The sequence below is a fragment of the Nerophis ophidion genome, linkage group LG18, assembly GCF_033978795.1.
Source record: "Nerophis ophidion isolate RoL-2023_Sa linkage group LG18, RoL_Noph_v1.0, whole genome shotgun sequence".
NCBI lineage: Eukaryota > Metazoa > Chordata > Actinopteri > Syngnathiformes > Syngnathidae > Nerophis > Nerophis ophidion.
Window position 1 is genome coordinate 27,219,192 of NC_084628.1, and position 18,573 is coordinate 27,237,764.

Consider the following 18,573-nt stretch of genomic DNA (forward strand, 5'->3'; position numbering starts at 1 on the left):
TTAGTGTCCTCTACAACCTGAACCTACAGCGTGACAGCCCAGCCACATGTTGTATTTGGCTTCTGCAGACGCAGTAAGTGACTGCAAGACATAGTTGATCAACAGCCACACAGGTCACACTGAGGGTGGCCGTATAAACAACTTTAATACTGTTACCAATATGTGCCACACTGTGAACCCACACTAAACCAGAATGACAAACACATTCTGGGAGAACATCCGCACCGTAACACAAGATAAACACAACAGAACAAATACCCAGAATCCAATATACACCCCTGCCCTCCACAACCCCGCCCCCTATTGTAGCCCGGAAGAGTTAGGGCTGCATTTGATTCTTGGTATTTGTTCTGTTGTGCTTATGTAGTGTTACGATGCGGATGTTCTCCCAAAATGTGTTGGTCAATCTTGTTTGGTGTGGTTTCACAGTGTGGCGCATATTTGTAACAGTGATAAAGTTGCTTATACGACCACCCTCAGTGTGACCTGTATGGCTGTTGATCAACTATGTCTTGCAGTCACTTCCGTGTGTCTGCAGAAGCTTCATACAATATGTGACTGGGCCGGTATGGTGGAAAAGCAGACGAGATGGCAGGTTGTAGAGGACGTTAAAGACAGGGCCATCAGGACACGCCCTTAATATTGTTGTCCAGGTGAAATCCGGGAGAATGACTGCCGAGGGAGATTGTCGGGAGGGGCACTGATATTCGGGTGTTTCCCCGGAAAGATCACGAGAGTTGACAAGTATGTTGCTAGGATGGGAAAGCCACTTAAAGAAGGTGAATTCATTAAAAAGTGATGTTAGATTATTTTTAAGAAATCTTTTCTCGCGGCCCAGCCTCACCCAGTTTCTGCATCCAGTGGCCCCCAGGTAAATTGAGATGGAAACCCCTGATCTAACCACTAGGCCACTGAGTAGGTAACAATCCGGGGAGGTGGGATGTGGTGGGGAACATTGGCAAACATTCACGAGTATCAGCTATACGATAAAATGTGGATCAGAATAATTTAATTTACACAAATGTTTCTCTATTGGTGGGAATTAATCCAAAATATTGGCAATAATCATATTTTTGTTCTGTTTTTATTGTAAACTTCTTATTAAGCAGTGCTATATCAAAATGCTTTGGCAGTGACATCACTAGTTTGAATTTCACCTCACCTAAAAATGTGTAGCATTTTAACAATATTTAAAAAAAAAAAAATACACCAAAAGTAACTACAAATATAATGCCTAAAAGGCTACAAAAAGTATAAATAAAACAAACAAAAAAATTGGGATATACTGTACCGTATTTCCTTGAATTGCCGCAGGGCATGTAATATGCGCCTGCCTTGAATTACTGCTGGGTCAAACTCGCTTCCCAAAATAACTAGCGCATGCTTAGTATTACCGCCTGGTCAAACTCGTGACGTCACGAGTGACACTTCCCCTGTCATTATTTTCAAAATGGAGGAGGGTGATTTCAATACCGGTAATTTCAAATCGCATAAAAGGAAGAAGATTAAGAGCTAGTCAGTAGGATTTAAGGTCCGATCTTACATCACACTCAAATGTTTACTGTATGCCTTTGGTAAGTGCCAGAGTGAGAAGAGGTTTTAATATGATTAGGGCATGCTTACTTTTACCGCATGCCTTTGGTAAGCGCAGGAGTGAGAAGAGGTTTTAAATTAATTAGCGCACCGGCGGCAATTCAAGGAAATATGGTAATACAAATGAGCGTACAATACTAACAATACGTGGGTTCCCTCCGGGTACTGCGGCTTCCTCCCACCTCCGAAGACATGCACCTGGGGATAGGTTGATTGGCAACACTGAATTGGCCCTAGTGTGTGAATGTGAGTGTGAATATTGTCTGTTTATCTGTCATGGGCCTGTGATGAGGTGGCGACTTGTCCAGGGTGTACAACGCCTTCTGCCCGAATGCAGCTGAGACAGGCTCCAGTACCCCCCGCAACCCCGAAAGGGACAAGCGGTAGGAAATGGATGGATGGATTTCAAACCCAGGGGGATTCATATCACAGAAGAAAAAACATACTACAACAATAAAACACAAATAAGAGAAATATAAGCAGGAATAAAATAAATAAACATTTGTATACTAAAAATAATAAAAAAAAAATAACAATAAATACTATATATATATGTGTATATATATATATATATATTATTATTTTTTACATACAAATTCATATTTTTTATCTAATAAAATAAAAATAAATACAAATACAATAAAAAAGATGATTTAAATGTATAAAATACGTAAAAAATATATATTTTTAATTTAAAAAATGTAAAATTAAATAAATAAATAAATGATAAATGGGTTGTACTTGTATAGCGCTTTTCTACCTTCAAGGTACTCAAAGCGCTTTGACACTACTTCCACATTTACCCATTCACACACACATTCACACACTGATGGGGGGAGCTGCCATGCAAGGCGCCAACCAGCACCCATCAGGAGCAAGGGTGAAGTGTCTTGCTCAGGACACAACGGACGTGACGAGGTTGGTACTAGGTGGGATTTGAACCAGGGACCCTCGGGTTGCGCACGGCCACTCTTCCACTGCGCCACGCCGTCCCGACTATTTATTTATTTAAAAAAATTAAACATTTTATAAAAGTATTTTCATTCTAATGTTTCTAAATGTCCTTTACTCCGACTCATTTTCTAGTACAGGGTGGCACACGTGCAGAGTGGGCAATTGCTGATGCTCAATTTGCATGTGCAAGAAAACACCTGGGATCTCCGTTCTTATTGTTCACTTAAAAGAGCCACTCAAAAGACTGAATTTGATCTCTATCCTCTCAAGATAACTGTTTGGACTTGAAAATAAACAGTCGTGGTGATCATTTATGTTGATGTTGTATCGCTCTACGTTGTTTGAGTCATTCACCAAATCCTCAAAGACTGCATAAACTCACTTTGTTTTTGTTATAACTGTTTAATTCAGACACCATGCCACCTTGTTTACGGACAAATTCCTACAGAATAGCAGAAAAAGACAAATATCGCACTGCTTGAGTGGTGATCTGCTTCGTAAATTAAGTACAATTAAATTGGTCATATCCTAGAAATGTAAACATGTGATGTTCTTTCAATAACTGTATTATGTTTCAAACCAACTTAACTGTAGATCAGCGATGCCCACATTTTTCCAGAGATGGCAGCATACAGAAACATGTAATGATTGAAGACCACCTTGGTACATTTTGTATCATAATGATACTAAAACATTTGCAAAGTAGGTCCATCAATAAGTAGGTATGGTTGTATATGTTTGCCTCATTCCTGAGAAAATCCTGCATATGACTGAAGTAGTAAGAGGTCGGTTAATTTATCCAGTGTGCTCAAACAGTACAGATGACCATCATTACAGAACACACAAACCTTTAAAGACCATATTAAACAGTAAAATGCAAAGGTCATCGGCCATTTTGCTTTTTAGGTTCTATTTTTGTATTTAGTTTTATAAGGTTGTAATTGGGGATAGGCTCATTTTGTCTGTAGATTTCTGTTCAATCAATCAATCAATCAATGTTTACTTATATGGCCCTAACTCACATGTGTCTCAAAGGGCTGCACAAGCCACAACGACATCCTCGGTTCAGAGCCCACATAAGGGCAAGGAAAAACTCACAACCCAGTGGGATGTCAATGTGAATGACTATGAGAAACCTTGGAGAGGACCGCAGATGTGGGGAGACCAGATACAATGGATGTCGAGTGGGTCTAACATAATATTGCGGGTCAATAATTAAGATAAAGAGCTACAAAATGGCCCCTGTGCCACAGTTTGGACGCGGCTACTCTAGCTACGCCATGACGGACTGAACCACACAAATACTCAGACATCCTTGAACACCGCAGTAATGCAGGCGACTAATCCAATTACACTAATCTGAAAAACCTTGGGTGAGGGTTGTGGAATAATTGCATTTGATTGCGAATTCTAATCGGATGCAAACCTGCTGCTTTTAAATAAATGATTACAGATTTTCCACCTTCAATATATAATTCTGTTCTCCGCCTGAGGTGAGGCTTAGATGTTTGGGGCTTTCAGTTTGTCAATATAATGATACAACTACGCCTTCCGTGAGATCAGGAAAGGAAAATAGGTTTGTCAAAAATATCGATACCAAGTATCGATACCAACAGACCAAAAATACATCAATACCTGCTTTTTGCAGTATCATCACTACCAAATACTGCATTTTACTCTTTTGTTAGTTGTCAAAACCTTGAACACAGCTACTGTACTTAGTGTCTTTCTCCAGGAAGGTGAAGTGTGGCCTGAACACATCTCTTTTTAATGAAAAAAAAAAAAAAGAAAAATGTAAAAATAGAACCAAATGACAGAATGTAATGAAATGTTGATACTAAAACCCAATAAAACACAAAAGATATGTCTTCAAATATATGTTTTATCCTTTTTATTAGCCTATTTCATTACAAATGACTTGATGATGTCACACTACCACCGTATTAAAAGAGTAATAATACCAGTAACTGTCCTGTACTGTCCAGCCACTTTAATACAAACCCCGTTTCCATATGAGTTGGGAAATTGTGTTAGATGTAAATATAAACGGAATACAATGATTTACAAATCATTTTCAACCCATATTCAGTTGAATATGCTAGAAAGACAACATATTTGATATTAAAACTGATAAACGTTTTTTTTTTTGCAAATAATCATTAACTTTAGAATTTGATGCTAGCAACACGTGACAAAGAAGTTGGGAAAGCTGGCAATAAATACTAATTAAGTTGAGGAATGCTCATCAAACACTTATTTGGAACATCCCACAGGTGTGCAGGCTAATTGGGAACAGGTAGGTGCCATGATTGGGTATGAAAGCAGCTTCTATGAAATGCTAAGTAATTCACAAACAAGGATAGGGCGAGGGTCACCAATTTGTAAGCAAATTGTCAAACAGTTTTAGAACAACATTTCTCAACGAGCTATTGCAAGGAATTTAGGGATTTTTGTCACACCTGGGTGAAGTCTTGTGTGGGTTTCGTCTGGTTTCATGTTTTTTCATTTCCTGTTTTATTTTGAAATGCTGACTCTGCCTCTCGTTTCAGATCACTTGCCCTTCCTCCTGTTTCACTGGTCTGACGTCCTTCCTGATTGCCTGATTGTGCCCACCTGTGTCACCCTCCCTCATGTGTATAAATGTCTTGCCCTCCTCTAGTCCTGTGCCAGAGTGTTTTCGTATCTTTTGTGCGTACCGCCAGCGTTCTATGTCCACAGTCATTGCCACGTTTTTGTACCCTTTTGATCCACGGGAGTTTACAAAAAATGGCATTATTGGTTATATATATATATATATATATATATATATATATATATATATATATATATATATATATATATATATATATATGTATATGTATATGTATATGTGTGTGTGTTTTTAACTAATTTGGAAGAAAAAATAAATAAAAATCACATTGTCGTTATGGGGTATTGTGTGTAGAATGTTGAGGACACAAATGGATGTATTCCATTTTGGAATAAGGTTGTAACATAACAGAATGTGGAGAAAATAGTGAAGAGCTGTAAATACCTTACGGATGTGCTGCATACCAAATATACCACAATGTATATCATAGATAATATGTATACAGAGCAAAATACAGACGAGGATAATTTGAAAAGGAATTTTACCTTTGCAACCTCATTATACTATTAGTATTAATACTAACATTAGCATTAGTATTTAGTGTTGTATTCAGTTTCTCAATACCCGCCCTGTTTTTTGTGGCTTAAAAAAACACTTGGAACTCTACTTTAAAACCCTCTCTACCTCTAACAACCAAAAAAGCTGTGAAAACTATGATGCTGTGCTCCAGATTTGGCTTATTTACGGAACTTGTGTGAGCCTATGACTTTACATTTTGTTACATATATATATATATATATATATATATATATATATATGTGTGTGTGTATATACATATATATATGTACATATTTATATATATATATATATATATATATATATATATACTGTATACATATATATGTACATATATATATATATATGTATATATATATACTGTATATATACAAACCTTGTTTCCATATGAGTTGGGAAATTGTATTGGATGTAAATATAAACGGAATACAATGATTTGCAAATCATTTTCAACCCATATTCATTTGAATATGCTACATAGACAAGATATTTGATGTTCAAACTCATAAACATTTATTTTTTTGCAAATAATCATTAACTTCATAATTTGATGCCAGCAACAGGTGATAAAGAAAGTTGGGAAAGGTGGCAATAAATACTGATAAGGTTGAGAAATGCCCATCAAACATTTATTTGGAACATCCCACAGGTGTGCAGGCTAATTGGGAACAGGTGGGTGCCATGATTGGGTATAAAAACAGCTTCCCAAAAAATGAGCACCCCTTTGTCCACAACTGCGTGAGCAAATAGTCAAACAGTTTAAGAACAACGTTTCTCAAAGTGCAATTGCAAGAAATTTAGGGATTTCAACATCTACCGTCCATAATATCATCAAAAGGTTCAGAGAATCTGGAGAAATCACTCCACATAAGCAGCATGGCCGGAAACCAACAATGAATGACCGTGACCTTTGATCCCTCAGACGGTACTGTATCAAAAACTGACATCAATCTCTAAAGGATATCACCACATGGACTCAGGAAGACTTCAGAAAACCACTGTCACTAAATAAAGTTTGTCGCTACATCTGTAAGTGCAAGTTAAAGCTCTACTATGCAAAGCAAAAGCCATTTATCAACAACATCCAGAAACGCCGCCGGCTTCTCTGGGCCAGAGATAATCTAAGATAGACTGATGCAAAGTGGAAAAGTGTTCTGTGATCTGACGAGTCCACATTTTAAATTGTTTTTGGAAACTATGGACCTTCTTGTCCTCGGGAACCAAGAGGAAAAGAACCATCCTGATTGTTATAGGTGCAAAGTTCAAAAGCCAGCATCTGTGATGGTATGGGGGTGTATTAGTGCCCAAGGCATGGGTAACTTACAAATCTGTGAAGGCAACATTAATGCTGAAAGGTACATACACGTTTTGGAGCAACATATATTGCCATTCAAGCAACATTATCATGGACGCCCCTCCTTATTTCAGCAAGACAATGCCACACCACGTATTACAACAGCGTGGCTTCATAGTAAAAGAGTCCGGGTACTACACTGGCCTACCTGTAGTCCAGATCTGTCTCCCACTGAAAATTTTGAAGCCTAAAATACGTCAACACAGACCCGGACTGTTGAACAACTTAAGCTGTACATCAAGCAAGAATGGGAAATAATTCTACATGAAAAGCTTAAAAAATGTATTTCCTCAGTTCCCAAATGTTTATTGACTGTTGTTAAAGGAAAAGGTGATGTAACACAGTGGTGAACATGCCCTTTCCCAACTACTTTGGCACATGTTGCAGCCATGAAATTCTAAGATAACTATTATTTGCCAAAAAAAAAAAAGTTAACGAGTTTGAAAATCAAATATGTTGTCTTTGTAGTGCATTCAATTGAATATGGGTTGAAAAGGATTTGCAAATCATTGTATTTTGTTAGTATTTACATCTAACACAATTTCCCAACTCCTATGGAAACTGGGTTTGTATATATATATATATATATATATATATATATATATATATATATATATATATATATATATATATATATATATATATATATATATATATATCTTGATTTATTCCTTCAGGAGAGTTCCTTCAGGAAAATTCAAATATATTTAATATTTGTTTGCTTACTATGGCAGTGGTTTTCAACCTTTTTTCAGCGATGTACCTCCTGTGAACATTTTTTTAATTCAAGTACCCCCTAATCAGAGCAAAGCATTTTTGGTTGAAAAAAGAGATTAAGAAGTAAAATACAGCACTATGTCATCGGCTTCTGATTTATTAAATTATATAACCGTGCAAAATATTGCTCATTTAAAGTGGTCTTTTTTGAACTATTTGGAAAACATTTTATAAGAATAACTGAAAACTTGTTGAAAAATAAACAAGTGATTCAATTATAAATAAAGATTTCTACACATAGAAGTAATCATCACCTTAAAGTGCCCTCTTTGGGGATTGTAACAGAGATCCATCTGGATTTATCAACTTAATTCTAAACATTACTTCACAAAAAATAAATCTTTAACGTCAATATTTATGGAACATGTCCACAAAAAAATCTAGCTGTCAACACTGAATATTGCATTGTTGTATTTTTTTTTCACACTTTATGAACTTACATTCATATTTTGTTAAAGTATTATTCAATCATTATATTTATAAATGATTTTTGAATTGTTGCTATTTTTAGAATATTTAAAAAAAATCTCACGTACCCCTTGGCATACCTTCAAGTACTCCCATTTGAGAACCACTGTACTATGGTATATTATTTATTTATTATTTATGTGTTCACTGTTCTCTTTCAGAGAACACGGACATTGGATTAAATTGCTCTGGTATGAAAAGGAGTGGGATTAAATAAACTCTGCTTCTTCCTACTCCTTTGAAACAATTGGAAATGAGTGATGCATTACATTGTATGCATGTTCGAAATAAACATGAATCTTCTGAACTGAACTGAATTTAATCCAATGCGATGTTTGTATCGTGTGTCGAAAGGCGAGGTCTGTGTTTTACGAGGCGTCCCTGAACCCGTCGCGCGACGACCGCTTGTACTCGGGGCCCCGCCCCCAGGTGGGCGTGACCTGCATGACTGCTGGTCCCCTCTCAGATCCTCGCCGATCCACTGAGATCCTCTCAGACCCACATCTCTCTCTCTCTCTCCCTCTCTCTCTCTCTCAAACACACACACATTTGTCACCCACGGCTCCACATGAACACCGGGACCAGAACCAGGACCAGCCCAAACCTTCTCGACCGTCGTGTTTGGATGAGGACAAAGTGATCATCTGAAGGAATTATCTCCCCCTGCTTTTCCTGGAAAAGTTTCCAGCGGGAGCGAGCAGCGGGAGCGAGCCGATGGGAAGAACTTTGTTCCGGGTACCTTTCCACATGTAAGTCCTGCTTGTGATATCGCCACTGGGATCGATATTAACATTCCGACGGTGTGAGCACTGCGATGATTCCACGTCAATCTCTTCCCGCGGGCGATGCCGCACTTTCATATTCTTACAAGATATAATTATCATCGCCGATGTGTTCTGTTATCGTGTTGCAATGACTCATTAACGAACTGTCTTTTACCAAGCAGCGTCATTTATGTCAGAGGTGTTTAAAGACCTACTGAAATGAGATTTTCTTATTTAAACAGGGATAGCAGGTCCATTCTATGTGTCATACTTGATCATTTCGCGATATTCTCATATTTTTGCTGAAAGGATTTAGTAGAGAACATCCACGATAAAGTTTGCAACTTTCGGTGCTAAGAGAAAAGCCCTGCCTCTACCGGAAGTCACAGACGATGACGTCACATGTTTGATGGCTCCTCACATATTCACATTGTTTTTAATGGGAGCTGTCACGCCAAATTTCTTCTCCCTACAAACCCCCCCCCCCCCCCCCCCCCGTTTACTTCCGGGGTCATGATTAATACAGACGTTTTGTTAACACTATATTATAAAAAATTTTTAAAAACAATTTACAAACACAAGCTATGGGATGACATAAGAGGAAACGTGACCCCGGAAGTAAATGCGTCATCCCATAGCTTGTGTTTGTAAATTGTTTTTTAATTATTTTTTTTATAATATAGCGTTAACAAAACGTCTGTATTCTTATAATATAGCGTTATACTTTTATAATACATTTTTATAATATAGCGTTAACAAGACGTCTGTATTAATCATCACCCCGGAAGTAAATGGGGGGGGGGGGTTTGTAGGGGGGAAGAAATTTGGCGTGACAGAGCCTCCAACTAAAGGGCTATTCGGACCGAGAAAACGACAATTTCCCCATTGATTTGCGCGAGGATGAAAGATTCGTGTTTGAGGATATTGATAGCGACGGACTAGAAAAAAAAACAAAAAAGTAAAAAAAAAAAAACGTGATTGCATTGGGACGGATTCCAATGTTTTTAGACACATTTACTAGGTTAATTCTGGGAAATACCTCATCTTTCTATTGTGTTGCTAGTGTCTTAATGAGTTTAATAATACCTGATAGTCGGAAGGGTGACTCCACGGGTGGCTCAGCGAAGTCGACGGCAGCTATGGACGGCACAAGCTCAGCTTTTGTCTGGTATAAGAACTGACTTTTTAACCACAATTTTCTCACCGAAACCTGCTGGTTGACATGTGGTCGGTATCCATGTCTGCTCTGATCCATAGTAAAGTTTCACCTCCAGGAATTTTAAACAAGGAATCACCGTGTGTTTGTGTGGCTAAAGTCTAAAGCTTCCCATCTCCATCTTTCTACTGTGACTTCTCCAATATTATTTGAACAAATTGCAAAAGATTCAGCAACACAGATTTCCAAAAAACTTTATAATTATGCCGTTAAAGCAGACAACATTTAGCTTTGTGTGTGCGCAGCGCTCATACTTCCTAAAAAACTGTGACGTCTTGCGTACACGTCATCATTACACGACGTTTCGAAGACGAAACTCCCGGGAAATTTAAAATTGCAATTAAGTAAACTAAAAAGGCCGTATTGGCATGTGTTGCAATGTTAATATTTCATCATTGATATATAAACTATCAGACTGCGTGGTGGGTAGTAGTGGGTTTTAGTAGGCCTTTAAAGTGTGGCCCGTGGGCCCTCTTTGGGCGGCACATTCTATAAAAAAATATTACTACAATATTGGTCAAAAAAATATAATATCCATCCATCCATCCATTTCCTACCGCTTATTTCCTTTCGGGGTCGCGGGGGGGACGCTGGCGCCTATCTCAGCTACTATCGGGCGGAAGGCAGGGTACACCCTGGACAAGTCGCCACCTCATCGCAGGGCCAACACAGATAGACAACATTCACACTCACATTCACACAATAATGAATCAAAATCAATGTTGTTAGGAATGACTGACTTATTCAAGGCTACTAAACTGTCACTTCACTTTGAAATATTGTTTTGCTTAAAATATTGCATATTTTGTGTGTTTGCCATATAAAAAACACGTTTTATTTGGAAAAAAATAAATGGGTATGACACAAAAAAACAAACAAAAACCATGAAAATAAAAATGATTGGTGGATAGATATGAAGTTGATCCAGAGACCATGAATTGATTAACGTGGACCCCGACTTAAACAAGTTGAAAAACGTATTTGGGTGTTACCATTTAATGGTCAATTGTAGGGAATATGTACTGTACTGTGCAATCTACTAATACAACTTTCAATCAATCAATCAAAAGACATAAGTGCGAAAAGTGTAAAAAAAAAAAAAAAAATTGGGGGGAAATATTGCATATTTTGTGTTTTTGCCATAAAAAACAGGGTTCTGAGAAAAAAGGCATAAAACAGTGTATATATATATATATATATATATATATATATATATATATATATATATATATATATATATATATATATATATGTGGGGAAAAATCTATTCGAATTTGAATTGCAATTCAGAATCGATTCTCATTTTTAAAAAATCGATTTTTTTATTTTATTTTTTATTTATTTATTTATTTTTTTAATCAACAAATGATAAATGGGTTGTATTTGTATAGCGCTTTTCTACCTTCAAGGTACTCAAAGCGCTTTGACCATACTTCCACATTTACCCATTCACACACACATTCACACACTGATGGAGGGAGCTGCCATGCAAGGCGCTAACCAGCACCCATCAGGAGCAAGGGTGGAGTGTCTTGCTCAGGACACAACGGACGTGACGAGGTTGGTACTAGGTGGGAATTGAACCAGGGACCCTCGGGTTGCGCACGGCCACTCTCCCATATTTATATGTCATATATATGTTGTATATGTTACCTATATTTTGATTTAGAGATTTAAGTGTTGATAGTAAAAAAAACAAAATGTATTACTTATTTTCAACTCTTTTATGATCCTCGAAATTTTTAACTGTTATTTTTTGCTTTTTTGTTTTTTAAACTGTCACTGATTAGAAAATAATAATGCATTATGCACCATGGAAATAAAACATATTGATGGATAGATATGAAGTTGATCTAGAGACATAAGTGCAAAAAGTGTAAAAAAAAAAAATATTTATATGTCATATATATATATTTATATGTCATATCTATGTTGTATATGTTATATATATGTTGATTTAGATATTTAAGTTTTGAAAGTAAAAAAAAAAAAAATGTATGACTTATTTTTAACACTGTTATGATCCCCGAGAATTTTAACTGTTATTTTTTTGTTTGTTTGTTTTTTAAACTGTCATTGATCAAAAAATAATAATGCATTATGCACCATGGAAATAAAAATTATTGATGGATAAATATGAAGTTGATCTAGAGACATAAGTGCAAAAAGTGTAAAAAAAAAATATATATTTATATGTCATATATATATATTTATATGTCATATATATTTTGTATATGTTACTTATATGTTGATTTAGAGATATAAGTGATGGAAGTTAAAAAAAAAAATGTATGTCTTATTTTTAACACTTTTATGATCCCCGAGAATTTTAACTGTTATTTTTTGTTTGTTTGTTTTTTAAACTGTCATTGATCAAAAAATAATGCATTATGCACCATGGAAATAAAAATTATTGATGGATTGATATGAAGTTGATCTACAGACATAAGTGCGAAAAGTGTAAAAAAAAAATATATGTATATATGTAGGTGTGGGAAAAATCACAAGACTACTTCGTCTCTACAGAACTGTTTCATGAGGGGTTCCCTCAATCATCAGGAGATGATCTCCTGATCTCCTGATCATCAGGAGATGATCTCCTGATGTGTGAGGGAACCCCTCATGAAACAGTTCTGTAGAGACGAAGTAGTCTTGTGATTTTTCCCACACCTACATATTGCGCTCCACCACGGTATCGAGCACTATTCTCTGGATAATCCAATCAAGACATATATGTATATATATATTTTGGGGGAAATATTGCATATTTTGAGTTTTTGTCCTAAAAAAACAGGGTTTTGACAAAATAGGCAAAAACATTATATATATATATATATATATATATATATATATATATATATATATACATTATATATATATATATATATATATATATATATATATATATATATATATATATATATATATATATATATATATATATATATATATATAGGGGCTTCACGGTGGCAGAGGGGTTAGTGCGTCTGCCTCACAATACAAAGTTCCTGCAGTCCTGGGTTCAAATCCAGGCTCGGGATCTTTCTGTGTGGAGTTTGCATGTTCTCCCCGTGAATGCGTGGGTTCCCTCCGGGTACTCCGGCTTCCTCCCACTTCCAAAGACATGCACCTGGGGATAGGTTGATTGGCAACACTAAAATTGGCCCTAGTGTGTGAATGTGAGTGTGAATGTTGTCTGTCTATCTGTGTTGGCCCTGCGATGAGGTGGCGACTTGTCCAGGGTGTACCCTGCCTTCCGCCCGATTGTAGCTGAGATAGGCGCCAGCGCCCCCCGCCACCCCGAAAGGGAATAAGCGGTAGAAAATGGATGGATGGATATATATATATATATATATATATATATATATATATATATACACATCCATTCATTTATATGTTTTTATATGTCATATATATGTTGTATATGTTACATATATAATGATTTAGAGATTTAAGTGTTGAAAGTAAAAAAAATAAAATAATGTATGACTTATTTTTAACACTTTTATGATCCCCAATAATTGTGACTGTTAGTTTTTGTTTGTTTTCTAAACTGTCATTGATAAAAAAATAATGAGGCATTATGCACCATGAAAATAAAAATGATTGATGGATAGATATTAAGTTGATTTATAAACATAAGTGCGAAAAGTGTGAAAAAAAAAAAATTGTGTGTGTGTGTGTGTGTGGGGGGGGGGGGAGGCGGGGGGGGGGGAGGGCGGGGATATTGCATATTTTCATGTTTTTGCCATAAATAAACAGGATTATGACAAATATATATATATATATATATATATATATATATATATATATATGTATATATATATATATATATATACACACACACACACACAAACATACATCCATGTATGTATATTTATATGTCATATATATGTTGTATATGTTATATAAATGTTGATGTAGAAATATAAGTGTTGGAAGTAAAAAAAAGTTCAATAATGTGTCTTATTTTTACCACTGTTATGAATGGGGCCCTTTTGGATTTCCAATAATTTAAGTGGGATTTTTATTGAAACTGTCATTGTTCAAAAATTCCAATGAAATAAAATCAATGTTATGAATTATTTACCTATTTAAGGCTATAATTACTTCACATCAAATATTCCACTTTGAATTTGTTTTAGGAAAATATTGCTTATTTGGTGTTTTTGCCATAAAATACCAGGGTTTTCACCAAAAAGGCATACACCATACAAAAACAACAAATTAGTATTAATGGATAGACCTGAAGTTGATGTCGAGATTTAAACTTTGAAAGTAAAAAACACAAAAATATAAGACTTATTTTAAGACTTATATGAGTCGGGCCCTTTTGGATTCCCCACATTTGTAGTAGGATTAAAACAAACCTCTCATTGCTCCAAAAAAAAAAAATCCATTATTATTTATTATGAAATGATAAAAATTTAATACATTTATTTTTTTGTTGTATTTTTTTGCGGGGGGGTGTCTGTTTCTCAGTAGCTGTATTATGATTTCCCTATCAAATTGATAAATAAATATTATTACAAATAATAATAATACATTAAAATCAATGTTATGAATTATTGACATTCTGTATTTAAGACTCTAATTACTTCACATCAAATATTTCACATCAAATTTCTTTAGGAAAATATTGCATATTTTGTGTTTTTGCCATAAGAACATGGTTTTGACAAAAAGGGCCGTGCATAAAACATTTAAAAAAAACACCGAAATATCATTTGATGGACAGATAAACCTGAGGTTGACCTATTTTAAAAAAAATGTTATGAGTGAAACCTTTGACCACACTTGAGGGGTGCACGCAAGGTTAAAAAAAATCAGTATATTGTATTTCTAACTGTAATTCGTCAAGTGCCAGGACCTGGGGTTTTGTTTTCAAGTGGTTCTGCCCCAACATTAGGGACACCCCTCATGGCTAAGCATGCATCCTCAATATCATCATCAACACATCCCCATGGCTAGAGTGGCGCTTGTAGACATGTCAGTAGCACAGATTCACCTTTGACCCCAAGCATGAATATCAATCAATGCATTCATCCATGACATCATTGGCTTTGCTGCGTTGGGATTGTGCAAGTTCTATGAGGAAGAGTAAGCGCTCTAATTGCCTCCCCAATAATCAATAATGGAGGACGATTGTAAGAAATCTTTTCTAGCATTTCCACTCTCTCTGTTGGAAGATAAAAAAGGCAAGCACATTATTAGGAACACTTAACTTTGTCACTTTTCCTCTTTTGTAATTGGCTCTTGTTTATTTCGCCATCTTTTGTTGCCAGGCAGATTTCATAGCTGCTCCATATGCAAATGATGAGAATGATCACATGAAAATATTAAAAATGAAGATGACTCCAAACACAATGTATCTTGTAGCGTACAGCTACAAGATAAAGTGGTCGTGTTGCGAGAGTAAGGTGCAACGTTACAAAACGATAAAGTCGTAATAGCGTGACAAATAGTTGCAATGTTACGTCAATAAAGTTGTAATATTTTTAATATTTGTATACAAATATATGAAAAAGTCCTAATATTGCATCCATTCATTTTTAAAACCGCTTGTTGCAAAAAATTGTTTTACTAATTCAAAAAAAGTCGCAATACAGTACGAATACGAAAATAAATTTGCAGCATTATGGAAAAAAAAGTTGTAACACAGTATTACAAAAGTAGAAACGTTACGAAGATAGGTTGAGAAAACGTTGTGAAAGTTGAGCAAAAAGACTGCGAGAAATCTCCCAAGAATAACAAAAAAAAAATATTATTACGAAAATAAAGTCGTCGGAGAAAAAGTCGCAATGTTACGTCAATAAAGTTTTCATATTTGTATACATAAATATGGAAACGTCCTATTATTGCATCCATTCATTTTAAAACTGCTTGTTGCAATTTTTTTTTACTGATACAAAAAAGGTTGTAATACAGTATGAAGTCAAACATTTTTTTTGTAGCGTTACGGGAAAAAAAGTTCTAACACAGTATTACAAAAGTAAAAACGTTATGAAAAAAAGGTTGAGAAAAAGTTGTGAAAGTTGAGCACAAAGACTGCAAGAAAAGTCCCAAGAATAAGAAAAAAATTTATTATTACGAAAATAAAGTCGTATGTATGAGAAAAAGTTGCAATGTTACATCAATAAAGTTGTAATATTTTTAATATTTGTATACATATACAGTATATATGGAAAAGTCCTAATATTGCCTACATTTTTTATTTTGTACAGCTTGTTGCAACAACAACAAAAAAATAATTTTTTTTTTTTAAATGCAACAATACAAAAATAAATTTGTAGCGTTACGGAAATAAAAAGTTGTAACATAGTATTACAAAAGTAGAAACGTTATGAAAAAAACGTTGCGAGTAAGTCGTGAAAGTTGAGCACAAAGACATCAAGAAAATTGCCAACACTAAGAAAAATGTTGTATCATTACAAAAATCCATCCATCCATCCATTTTCTACCGCTTATTCCCTTTCGGGGTCGCGGGGGGCGCTGGCGCCTATCTCAGCTACAATCGGGCGGAAGGCAGGGTACACCCTGGACAAGTCGCCACCTTATCGCAGGGCCAACACAGATAGACAGACAACACTCACACTCACATTCACACACTAGGGCCAATTTAGTGTTGCCAATCAACCTATCCCCAGGTGCATGTCTTTGGAGGTGGGAGGAAGCCGGAGTACCCGGAGGGAACCCACGCATTCACGGGGAGAACATGCAAACTCCACACAGAAAGATCCGAGCCTGGATTTGAACCCAGGACTGCAGGAACTTCGTATTGTGAGGCAGACGCACTAACCCCTCTGCCACCGTGAAGCCCATTACAAAAATAATACAAAAAAAAAAAAAAAGTCATAACACATTATTAAAAAAGTGGAACGTTATGGAAAAAACATTGAGGGAAAGTCGTTGAAGTTAAGCTCAAAGACTGCAAAAAAGTCCCGAAAATAAGAAAGGAATTGTGTTATTATGAAAAGAAAGTTGTGCTTGTATGAAAAAAATTCACAATGTTACGTCAATAAAGTTGTAATATTTGTATCAAGTATATGTAAAAGTCCTAACTTGTTGCAAAAAAAAAAAAAATATTGTATCAATACGAAAATGAATTTGTAGCGTTACGGGGGGAAAAGACGTAACACAGTTATACAAAAGTAGAAACGTTATGAAAAAAACATTGAGAGAAAGTGGTGAAAGTTTAGCACAAAGACTGCAAGAAAAGTCCCAAGACTAAGAAAATGTGTATTATTACGAAATAAAATCATAGTAGTATGAGAAAAAGTCGCAAGGTTACGTCAATAGAGTTGTAATATTTGTATACTTATATGTGGAAAAGTCCTAATATTAAAAAAAATCCCAATAATTAATTTATTTTGCAACGCTTGTTGCAACAACAACAATCAATCAATCAATGTTTATTTATATAGCCCCAAATCACAAATGTCTCAAAGGACTGCACAAATCATTGCGACTACAACATCCTCGGAAGAACCCACAAAAGGGTTTGCATCCGTACAAAAAAATTGTACGAATGCAAAATTTTATTTGTAGCATTACGGGGAAAAAAAAAGGCAGAACAAAGTATTACAAAAGTGGAAACGTTATGAAAAATACGTTGAGAGAAAGATGTGAAAATTGAGTACAAAGATTGCAAGAAATGTTATTATTACAAAATAAAGTCTTAATAGTATGAGAAAAAGTCGCACTTATACGTCAATAAAGTTGCAATATTTGCATACAGTACATATATATGGAAAACTCCTAATATTGCATACATTATTTTTTTTACTGCTTGTTACAAAAATAAATATAATTTTACAAAATTCAAAAACAAATTTGTAGCGCTATGATTACAAAAATAAAGGCGTAGTAGCATGAGAAAAAGTCGCAATGTTACGTCAGTAAAGTTGTAATATTAGTATCAAATATATGGAAAAGTTCTAATTTTGCATCCATTCATTTAAAAATTTTTTACCACACCTCGCAAAAAAAAATGTGTACGAATACGAAAATACATTTGTAGCGTTACGGAAAAAAAAGTTCATAACACAGTATTCAAAAGTTAAAACGCTATGAAAAAAATGTTGAGAGGAAATTGGGAAAGTTGAGCACAAAGATTGCAAGAAAATTTCCAAGACTAAGAGAAAAATGTTATGATTACAAAAATAAATTCGTACTAGCATGAAAAAAAGTCTCAATGTTACGTCAATAGAGTTGTAATATTACAAAAATATGGATTGTAAGAAAAACAGATATTAAATTGTGAGGAAAAAAAATTTAATAT

General features: G+C 35.2%; 1 protein-coding gene across 1 annotated transcript in view; it reads left to right on the forward strand.

Moving 5' to 3' along the window:
* Nucleotides 1-8,766: 8,766 nt before the first annotated feature.
* LOC133537374 (LHFPL tetraspan subfamily member 6 protein) overlaps nucleotides 8,767-18,573 on the forward strand; it is a 144,810-nt gene continuing 135,003 nt past the window's right edge. Inside the window, exon 1 of the mRNA XM_061878392.1 lies at nucleotides 8,767-9,061. The gene's annotated coding sequence lies outside the window, so the exon portion shown is untranslated. The remainder of the gene's footprint in view (nucleotides 9,062-18,573) is intronic.